General features: G+C 36.3%; 1 protein-coding gene across 1 annotated transcript in view; it reads left to right on the top strand.

The window, feature by feature from the left end:
• XK (X-linked Kx blood group) overlaps positions 1 to 12,070 on the top strand; it is a 48,776-nt gene that overhangs the window by 1,241 nt on the left and 35,465 nt on the right. The gene's annotated exons all lie outside the window — the stretch shown is intronic.

Raw genomic sequence — 12,070 nt, 5'->3', positions numbered from 1 at the left:
ATATAAAGTCATTGGTGGTGAAAAAGATCCCTGCCTGGCTGTCACTCTCCATTCCCACCTTGCAGGTCAAAGCTCTTGTCACTAAGAATGTAGATAAGTTGTAGGATTTGATCTACCAAATAAATAGACTCGATTTTATTCTACAGTAATATCGGTTGTTGTCAGGATATTACTTCTTGGAAAAGAAGACACGCCACACCCTTCCCAAGTCTGTGTCAATAGAAAATTAAATATATACCGCCATTCTTATGTGCTGTTTTTCCTTCTTCAATATTTTGCATCTTGAGTTCCCATGCAAAGGACAGTGTATTTAAGTAGTATGTTGTTGGAATAACTTTTCTGTCTTTCTTAGGTTTATGAGCATGTACAATCAAAACCCTTGTACCAATAGGCATAAAAAAACGCACCTACCATTTGTTATTCTTTGGGAACATTTGTTCAGATTATTATCAGAACAGTTCCCTGGGGAAAAAAGAAAGAAAGAAAGAAAGAAAGAAAGAAAGAAAGAAAGAAAGAAAGAAAGAAAGAAAGAAAGAAAGAAAGAAAGAAAGAAAGAAAGAAAGAAAGAAAGAAAGAAAGAAAGAAAGAAAGAAAGAAAGAAAGAAAGAAAGAAAGAAAGAAAGAAAGAAAGAAAGGAAGAAAGAAAGAAAGAAACAGTTCCCAATTCATCCATCACTGCCAAACCCACTTAATATTCTATAAACGAAGGGAAAACTTAATTTAGCTAATTGAATGGCCAGCAAAGAATAATGTTTATAGACAGCAAAACAAAAAGTGCCCACCTGTGTCATACAGGTGGAAAGTATAAAATGAAACTTGGAATGAAATAGGCCGAGCTCTTGGCATTGGATCTGTAAACTATGTGTTTTGTTTTGTGTATTTAAAAACATTATTTTGGGGCAGCTGGGTGGTGCAGTGGATAAAGCAGAGGCCCTGGATTCAGGAGGACCTGAGTTCAAATCCAGCCTCAGACACTTGACATTTACTAGCTGTGTGACCCTGGGCAAGTCACTTAACCCTCATTGCCCCAAAAACAAACAAACAAAACCCATTATTTTGAGAAGGGTTGCATAGGCTTCACCAGACTTCCAAAGAGATCCATGACAAGAAAAAAACAAAAACAAAAACAAACAACAACAACAAAAACAACCCTTAGGAACCTTTGTAATAAACCAATAATTTTAAAGAGAGAAGAAACGGGATAAAATCTAGGCAAACATCTTATTAATCTGTATTTTAGCCAGAATCAGCCAACTCCACAGCATAGTAGAAAAAGTTCTGGGCCAGAGTCTGAAGACCTGCTCTTCTACTATACTATTTACTGCCTGTGTGGCTCTGATGCAGTTTGTGCCTTAGTTTCTTTATGTGGAAAACAAACAGATTGAATGTGATCTCCATTTCTAAGGTCCTATACTAATCCTGAAGGGGAACTAGGTAGGTACATTAGATATAGTCTAATAGATATAATTAAATAGATAGATAATATAATTAGATATAATATAAATAGATATAATATAATTAGATATAGTCTGGTCCTGAAATTGGGAGGAGCTCAGTTCAAATCTCATCTCAGACACTTAGTAGTTGTGTGACCCTGGGCAAGTCACACACACACACACACACACACACGCACACACGCACACACGCACGCGCACGTGTGTGTGTGTGTGTGTGTGTGTGTGTGTGTGTGTGCGCGCGCGCGTATGTGTATATATATAATCTTGCCACTGGACCCAGATGACTCTGGAGGAGAGTGAGGTTGGTGACTTTGCAAAGTCCTGCCTCACTTATATCCAATTCAGTACAAGTCATGACATCATCATGTCATTACCCTGATGCCATGGCCCTCTTCCAGAAGAAAGGACCACAACTAATCCTGAATCAGCAGCAAAACAAAGAAACCTCTTGGCCACTACGATAGAGTACAGGAGCATAGATTTAGAGCCAGAAGAAAAGTTGGAGGACATTGAGTCTAACCTCCTCACTTTACAGATGAAGAAACTGAGTTCCAAAGAAGTGAAATGAATTGACCCTGGCCTCACAGGGAGTGAGTGACAAGATTGGGAGCCAGAACCTGTGACTGTAAATCCATTGATCTTTTTGAAGTCCCATGCTCTCTCTCAGCTTCTCAACCATTGCATTTTACTGAAATCAGAGTGTGATTTGGTATGTTCTATGATATGTTTGCTCTTAGTGTACACATAATTATAACAGATTTGATTTAAGTGGAAAGAGGAGCTTGTATGAGTGTGGATTGCTGTAACAACTAATAGACAACTTCCTGAGAAGTAGAGTGGGAGACAAAACCAAAAAACAGTCAGTGGGCTGAAGCCATTTAGTATATATATATATATATATATATATATATATATACACATACACACACATACATATATATACACACATATATACATATATACATATACATATATATATATACATATATATACCCCTGTGTACCTCAAAAACAAGTACAATGAACAGCATTTATATATATATATATATATATGTATATATATGTATGTATATATATATATGCCATAAGGCATCAAGGAAAGTTTAATTTTTTTCAGTATTCTTTGTTTCAGAAGGTAGGGAAGTATCTATAGTGTTGATTGGAGTGGTGAGTGACTTGAAGCAGGGACCCTAGTAGAGTGGTTCTGAACCTTTTTTGCAGTACTGAAATCCTTTACTTTTAGCAAAGCTTTAGTGGAGCCCTTACAGGAGAGGGGAAAACTTTGAAAATGTCTAATTAATAATATTTCTACTACTGGCTGTCACATGCATGTGTTCATGCACACACCCAACATGAAAATAGAGGCACAGATGCACACATAATTTTTTTTTCTTGTAAATACAGTGTCCCTAAAACTTTGCCAAGACTTTTGGGACACCCTGTATTGTGCTTTAAAGTAAAAAAAAAATACAACAGTGATTTTTATAAAAGTCTTTTTTCTTCACATCTGTTTTATTCCAAATCTTAAAATATTACAAATAGGTTACTTAGAAAAGAAATGTTTACTTATTATCAGTAAGGGTTTTTAAAATAAGAACAATATTAGACAGCTCACTTTGTTGTTTCTTTTTTTACAGTAATAAACATTTTTATTTATGGTTTTGGGTTCCAATTTTTATCCCTCCTTCCCTTCCTCCCCAACCCTCCCTGAGGCGGTAAGCAATTAGATATAGGTTATACATGTACGATTATGTAAAGAATTACCATATTAGTCATTTTGTATAAGAAAGCTTGAATAAAAGAAAAAATGAAAGAAAGTGAAAATAGCATGCTTCAGTCTGTGTTCCATCAATATCAGTTCTTTCTTTGGAGGTGGATAGTATGTTTCATCAATAGTCCTTTGGGATTGTCTTGGATTATTGTATTGTTGAGAATAGTTAAGTCTTTCACAGTTCTTCATCAAACAATATTGCTGTATCTGTGCACAATGTTCTCTTGGTTCTACTCTCTTCACTATACATCAGTTCATACAGATCTTTCCAGGCCTTTCTGAAATCATCCTGCTTGTCATTTTTATAGCACAATAATATTCCATCACCATCATATACCACAGACAGTTCACTTTGTAAGGAGTTTCAGTTATTTTCCTTTTGCCCTTTATTTATGTGAGCCAGTATTTTGAGGATTTTTTTCACTTAATGATATTTTTGCTTTGAAAATTCTAAAATTGTTTTAAAACTTTCTTATTCCTTTTTATTCATTCATTCATTTGTTCATTTTTTTTTAGTGAGGCAATTGGGGTTAAGTGACTTGCCCAGGGTCACACAGCTAGTAAGTGTTAAGTGTCTGAGGCTAGATTTGAACTCAGGTACTCCTGACTCCAGGGCCGGTGCTCTATCCACTGCGCCACCTAGCTGCCCCCATTCATTCATTTTTAACATTCTTTTTTTAAAATTGAGTTCTTTCCCTCTCACTCCTCTGCCACCCATTGTGAAAGCAAGAAATGTGATATCAATTATATATGTGAAATCATGCAAAACATATTTCTATATTAGTCCTATTGGAAAAAAGCAAGAAAAATAAAATTTAAAAAATTGTGTTTCAATGTGTATTCATATTCCATCAATTCTTTCTCTGGAGGTGGATAGCATTTTTTTTTTTTGTAATTGCCATTTTTTTTTTTTTTTTGCGGGGCAATGAGGGTTAAGTGACTTGCTCAGGGTCACACAGCTAGTAACTGTCAAGTGTCTGAGGCTGGATTTGAACTCTGGTCCTCCTGAATCCATGGCTGGTGCTTTATCCACTGTACCATCTAGTTGCCAGGTGGATAGCATTTTTGATCATGTCATTCAGAAATGTCTTGTATCATTGTATTACATCATAGCTAAGTCATTCATAGTTGATCATCATTCAGTATTGCTGTTACTGTTTTTTGCTCCTGGTTTTGCTCACTTCACTTTGTATCAGTTCATATAAGTGTCCCCTGTTTTGTTTTGTTTTGTTTTATGTCACAATAGTATTCCATCACAGGGGTAGCTAGATGGTACAGTGGATAGAGTTCAGTAATTGAAGTTAAGAATACTTCCTGAGTTTAAATATGGCCTCAGACACTTACTAGCCATGTGACCCTGGGCAAGTCACGTAACTGAGTTTGCCCAGTTCCTCATCTATAAAATGAGCTGGAGAAGAAACCACTCCAGTATCTTTGCCAAGAAAACCCCAAATGGGGTGACAAAGAGTCAGACATGACTGAAAAGACTAAACAACAACAAAATTCCATCACAATTATATACCATACTTTGTTTAGCCATTCCTCAATTGATGTGCATCCCCTCAATTTCCAATTCTTTGCCACCACAAAAATGTTGCTATAAATATTTTGTACATATAGGTTATTTTCCTTTTTTCTTTGATCTCTTTGGGATATGAACCTGATAATATATTATTGGGTCAAAGGGTTTGGATAGTTTTATCGCTATTTGGGCATAGTTCTAAATTATGCTCCAGAATGGTTGGACCAATTCATAACTCCATCAACAGTGCATTAGTGTCCTCCAATTTTTCCACCTCCCCTCCAACATTTGTAATTTTCCTTTTCTGTAACATTAGTTAATCTGATAGGTATGAGGTGGTATCTCAGAGCCATTTTAATTTCATTTCTCTAATCAATAGTGACTTAGAGCATTTTTATGAGTATTGATAAATTTGATTAATTCATCTGAAAACTGCTTGTTCATATCCTTTGACCATTTATCAGTTGTGGAATGATTCTTATCTGTAAAAATTTTACTCAGTTCCTTATATATTTGAGGGCTTTTTCAGAGAAACTCACTATATTTTTTCTCTCTAGGTTTCTTCTTTCCTTCTAATCTTAGCTGCATTGGTTTTGTTTGCGTAAAGCCTTTTTAATGTGATGTAATAAGATTATTCATTTTATATCTTATAATGCTCTCTATCTCTTGTTTGGTCATAAATTCTTCATTTATCTATGGATCTAACAGGTAAACTATACCATGCTCCCCAAATTTGCATAAATCATCACCCTTTATGTCTAAATCAAGTACCCATTTTGATCATATCTTGGTATGTGGTATAAGATGTTGGTCTATAACTAGTTTCTGCCAAAGTGCTTTCCAGTTTTCCAAGATATTTTTGTTAAATAGTGATTCTTGTCCCCACGGCTTATATCTTTGGATTTATCAAACACTAGGTTATTATAATCATTAACTATTATATATTGTACATCTAATCTGTTCCAGTGATCCACTGCTCTATTTCTGAGTCATTCCCAAATTGTTTTCACAATTATTGTTTTGAAATACAGTTTGAGATCTGGTACTCCTAGGCTACCTTCCTTCACATTTTTTTTCATTGATTCACTTGAAATAATTGACCTTTTGTTATTCCAGATGAATTTTGTTATTATTTTTCTAGCTCCGTAAAATGATTTTTGGTAGTTTGGTATAACACTGAATAAGTAAATTCATTCAGGTAGAATTGTCATTTTTATTGTATTGGGTAAGACTACCCATAAACAATTAATATTTCTCCAATTGTTTAGATCTGACTTACTTGAGTGAAAAGTGTTTTGTAATTGTGTTATGTAGTAGTTCTTGGCTTTGTCTTGGCAGGTAGACTCCCAAGTATTTTATGTCTGCAGTTATTTTAAATGGAATCTTCCTTTCTGTTTCTTCCTCCTCAACTTGGTTGGTAATATATAGAAATACTGATGATCTATGTGGGTTTATTTTATATCCTGCAGCTTTGTTGAAGTTATTGTTTCAACTAGTTTGTTGAGTTGATTCACTAGGATTCTCTAAGTATAACATTTTGTCCACAAAAAAGTGAGTGTTGTTTCCTCATTGCCTATTCTAACTCCTTCAATTTCTTTTTCTTCTCTTATTTCTATATTTAGCATTTCTAGTACAATAATAATAGTGGTAATAATAACAAGCATCTTTGCTTCACCACTGATCTTATTGGGAAGGCTACTAGCTTAGCCCCATTATAGACAATTCTTGTTGATGATTTTAGGTAGACACTACTTATCATTTAAGGAAAAGCTCCATTTATTCCTATGCTTTCTAGTATTTTTGAAAGGAATGGGTATTCTATATTGTCAAAAGTCTTTTCTGATCTATTGACATGATATTTGTTGTTGTTGTTGACATAATCAATTAGTCTTAAAGCTTCCCAATTCCCCTTTAAGGTTGAATGGTGTAATGGACAGAGTGCTGGATTTGGTGTCAGGAAGAACTTGGTCCTGTTCATGCCTTTTGACATTTACAAGCTTTACATTTCACTGTGGTCCAGAGGAGAGGCAGCCTTTCCACACTGCTCAAAGCTAATTGGCTAGCATCATTCAAATCTATAAATCTATTTGAGGGTGGTCCATGAGCAGTATGAGATAAGGTTAGAGTCCAGAGGACAGACCCTCTGGGGGGAAAGGCTTTCAGGTAGGTGTGGTTTTAATCTCTACTGTCTCTATTCAAAGTCCAAAGTCCAACTTTACTGAGTTTGGGTTGGCCTTTGAGTGGGGTGCCTCTGTGACCCCCAAAACCCATTATCTTCTCACAATAGTATCCATAAACCATCCTCTACACCAGAAGTAATCCTCAATTAGAGCTGTCCATCATTACATTTATTTCTTCTGTATTGGGGATTTGGATTAGTTTATGGATCATCATGGTTTGCAAATCAATGGTTTCAATTATAAATAAGTTAGTAATTACAAAATAAAGCTGGTTTAGTAACTCAGCACTTTCAAGTGAAAGATAATTTGGGATGACTTGTTAGCGTGTGTCTTATTTACAATTAAAAAGTGTTTACAAGCTGACATTCTTCAATTTAATTCAACTGACATTTATTAAGCATCTACTGAGCAAGATTAGGAAGTCAAGGATGAAAACAACTCAGTTTCTGTCCTTAAAGAGCTTAATGTCTAATAGAGGAATATGACATACATTAGTACATTGTATGATACAAGATAGAATTTGATAGAGGCAAAGCAGAAACCAGGACAAGATGCCTTCAGAAAATTTGAAAGAAGAGAGATGACTGTTAACTGTAGGAAAGAGAAAGGCATAGAATAGATGGTCCATGAAATGGGCCTTGAAGGAAGGCATGGATTTCAATAGACAAGAGATAAAGAGGCTCTTTGTGAATGCATGGATGTTGGAGAGTATAAAATGGGCCTGATGGACTACTGAAGGTGTAAGTTGACTAGAATGTGGGGTGAGTAAAGCATAGTAGCATGAAATAGAACTGAAAAGGTCAAGTACAACTATATGGTGGAGAGTAAAGAGTAGAATTTGAATTTTGTCTTCCAGTGATTCACTGTAGTTACTTGAGCAAAAGAGTGATATGGTGAGATCTGGGCATTAGGGAAGGGGAAGGAATGAGCATTGATACAATGCTTACTATGGGCCAGGCACTGTGCTAAGTGCTGTTTTACAAATATAATCTCATTTGGTCCTCACAATAACCATGGGACGTGAGTGCTATTATTGATCCCTTTTTGGAGTTGAGGAAACTGAGACTAACAGAATTTAAGTAACTTGCCCAGTGGGGTCACACAGCTAGTAAGTGTCTGAGGCCAGATTTAAACTTAGGTCTGCTGATTCTAATCCCTATCCACTGAGCCACCAGTTATCTGCCTTATTAGGAAGATTCTTTTGGCAATTCTATGAAGGGCAGAATAACTGGGGATTGGGAAGTATTTGAAGAGAGTATTCCAATGGTTCAGGCAAGATGAACTTGGGATCTTGGGTAGTGACAGGGTAACTTAAATGGGGGAAGGGTCATTATCATCGTAGAATTGAAAAGGTACTTTTGCATTTTTGTTTCTTGAGGCTTTTCAATTTTAAAATTATCCTTCATGATATATATTTTTTTAATTTAAAAGACTGCTCTGCTGCATCTTTGTCATTACAATGTTTTTCTTCATGAACCTCTTCAGACTGTTTCAAGGGAATCTTAGGGCTCTGCAGAACAGTTTGAAAAGTGCTGCTTTAATGCAATGACTAAGTGACATCAGTTTTGGCTGCTTAAAGTCCTTTTATGCTTCCTCTTGCCAGTTCTCCATTGTGTTCCAGATAAGGGAGATGCTCGAACTTTTTTTCCTTCATATTTCTAGTGTTCTGTTCTTGTACATGGAAGTTTAGAAAGATTTCTTTGCAAAATATGAAGACGCAGAAAATCAGTCTACACAGCCAAGATTTCATTGTAATGAATAGTTTATCCTTCTGAATAAATGAGAATCTTATATGGTTGATGCAACTGGAAAAAATATTGCATTATTCATAGACATGGACCTCCCAGATATACAATTAATATGTAATATTATACACATTATATACAAATATATAAATTAGCTCATTCTTGCTTCTGACTGTTTCTATTTTAACTCTACTCATCTGACCAGACAGGGTAAAAATTCTTTCTCCTAAATGAAATAAGGAATGTTACAGCATGTTGTATTTAGTGATTTTGATATTTTAAGATTATTTTGGAGTTTTGCCTTTTTTCCCAAATGGAAGAAAGCCAATTTACTATGGTCACAAAACTTGTGAGTTTGAGATTCTATTTCCCATAGGAACAATAATCCTATAAAAGTTTCCCAGACCAGCCCACAGCTGCTTACTACTTAGTCCACAATGTATCTGAAGGACAGCAGGGTTCCGAGGACTGCTAAAAAATCTAGCCATACTGGGTAATGCTGTTTTCCTGTGCAAACATATCCAGAGTTCTTGGGATACCAGAAATATCTCTTCCCTAATCCAAGTAGAATTAAAAGGACCTTCTTCTCACTCTTCTCACCTTTTTGCAGGGGATAGGTTGAGGAGCAAGAGAAGAGGTGAGGGAGAAACATTGGGTAGGTAGGTGAGGTCTTTTCCCAGTGTAAATCTACCAACCCCGCCTCCCCAAACCCTTCTTCAACCTAGTCTGGCTCCCAATTGTCACTTTTCTTTTCTGCTATGGGTTTATAGCCTCCCCTTCCTCTTTTTAAACACACATGTACTGAATCACATATTTATACATTCTTTTTGTTCTCTATGGTTTTGTAAGAAAAATTCCATATAGGGGCTATATATGTATAGTACATATACAAAAAGGATGGAAGCAGGAAGAAAAACAGACACAGGATATCCCTCACATACAGTCACAGGTCCTCAAGGGAAATGGGGATTCAGAGGCAGGACAGGACTTCTGAGGCATTTTGGTGTAGGAAGTAAGGAAGTGGTTTAGGATTTGGGGATACTTTGGCAGGATGACAGGATTTGGAACTGGTTGTTATTCAGTTGTTTTAGTCATGTCTGACTCTTCATGACTCCATTTGGGGTTTTCTTGGCAAAGATACTGGAGTGGTTTGTCATTTCTTTTTCCAGCTCATTTTACAGATGAATAGACTGAGGCAAATAGGATTAAGTGACTTGCCCAGGGTCATACAACTAGTAAGCATCTGAGGCTGGATTTGAACTCAGAAATAAGAATCTTCCTGTCTCTAGGTCCATCCCTGTACCACCGAAGATTATCGAGTCTAAATCCTGCATTCTATGAATGAGGGTCAGAGAGAGAACATCACTTGTCCAAGACCACACGGATAGTAACTAGCAAATCTGGAATTTTGATTCAAGAACTCTGATTCCAAACCCAGTTCTCTTTTAGATCAGTAGCATTGGGGTTAGAAAACAACAATGTGCAAGAAGGGGAAAAAAGAGGAAGGAAGCAATGCTAGTGTTTACTTCCCTACTTCCCTCATGACTGCAAGTCCTTCTACTTATATTATCCCACTCTAGACAATCCCACTCGAAATTGTCCCTTAGTTGAGGTGATAGAGGGTTTGAGGGACAATCTCTAGCAACAACTTGGTAGAGGTTCTGAGGAAGAAAGGACAGAAGGAAGGGAAGAGAGAGAAATCCTAAATCATGCTATAGGGAAAGGAAAGGGAGCTTCTGTGGCCACCATCTGGTGGTCATTCATGTATGCAAGATTTTTGCAGACATTGAGTGGGTTGAAGCTGGCAACTGTATGTATATTCCTTTAAGTAAAATTCTCCTTTTGAAATAATTCTGAACAGTTTCCGAGTTATAAAAAAGCTCTCTCTAATGTTGTCTGGATATGTATATATGTGAAAACCATATCACTGATCCTCCCCCAGCCATTGTATCTACTTACTAGCTGAATAATCGTGAGCAAGTCAACCTCTCAGTGTCCCAGCTGAGTCATCTTTAAGATGGACACAATAATTCTTGGACTACTTACCTCATAAGAATCTCACTTTGCAAACCTTGAAATGAGCTATAAAAGCAACTGGCCGTTTATATTGTATAGGGACATAAGGTTGTATCAAGGGTGTTTGTAGGAATGCTGGGTTTTCATTTCTTATGAAAATTGCTATAGTGAAAATAACACAATTTAGAATCAGAAGACCTGGTTTGAATTCATGCTCTGCCAGTTACTACATGTGTGACTGTGACCAATTCACTTATGCTCTTAGTTTCCATTTTTTTTAAATTGTAAAATGGGGAAAGTAATATGTGCATTACTTACTTTACAGTATTGTTGTGTGGAAAGTGCATTATGAACCTTAGAATTATATACCAAAGTGAATCATTAAATTTCCTTAGATGTCTCTGCTCTTTATTCTCCATGAATTACTCAATGAAAAGCATTTATTAAGTGCTACTTTACTACCTGTAAAGCATTGTGCTGATACGAATAGAAAAGCAAGACAGTCCCAGCTCCCAAGGAGCTCACATTATAATGAGGGAAACATCAGATGGCAGGTTTCAGCAACAAGTCAGATGAAAAGGCCCCACTGTGGCTTTGGCCAAAGCAGCAATGTATCATCTTTAATGTTATTTCCACTAGCTGATAAAACCACATTCATTTCTGTCATGGAACCATTTGATAGTGCTAAGGACTTTGGTGGCAAGAACTCCATTAGAGATGTGCTAGGATATTGTTTGCATAGAAATTGTTGTGATGATACTATGGAATAAACATTTTAGACTCATCTTTATGATGCTACAACTTAATGAAAAGTAAATAATTCAGCTAGTCATTTCTTCTGTGTGATTCCAAACAACTTGTCTTAGTGATTGTTATGACTAGTTAGAAGTGAGACACAAGGAATAAAAGTTAGAAGGGACCTCAGAGGTCATCCTTCATTTTATATGTGATGAAGCTGAGGACCAGAACATGGAATGATTTGCCAAGGTTCAAATCCTGATCCTGTGATTTGAAATTCAATAGTTTTTCTATTCCACCACAATTATTTAGCAAAAGATCTGGAGTTTAATTTTTTTGCAGGGCAATGAGGGTTAAGTGACTTGCCCATGGTCACACAGCCAAGTGTCTGAGGTCTTATTTGAACCCAGGTCCTCCTGAATCCAGGGCTGGTGCTTTATCCTGGTGTTTCATCTTAAAAGGCATCCATATGCACTATACTTGCACACAGAAGTAACTCGAGTTATCCACTACTTGTTTGAAAGATGTCACTACTGAGCCATCTTTTTTCCTGATCCTGCAATTTTATTGTTTTTTACAAGGCAAGAAAATGCCTCCTACTAATGCTGATTCAGCAACGATTCTGCAATTTATAATCTTATA

This window comes from Dromiciops gliroides, chromosome 3 (assembly GCF_019393635.1).
Source record: "Dromiciops gliroides isolate mDroGli1 chromosome 3, mDroGli1.pri, whole genome shotgun sequence".
NCBI lineage: Eukaryota > Metazoa > Chordata > Mammalia > Microbiotheria > Microbiotheriidae > Dromiciops > Dromiciops gliroides.
This window is presented reverse-complemented; position numbering and strand designations above follow the sequence as displayed.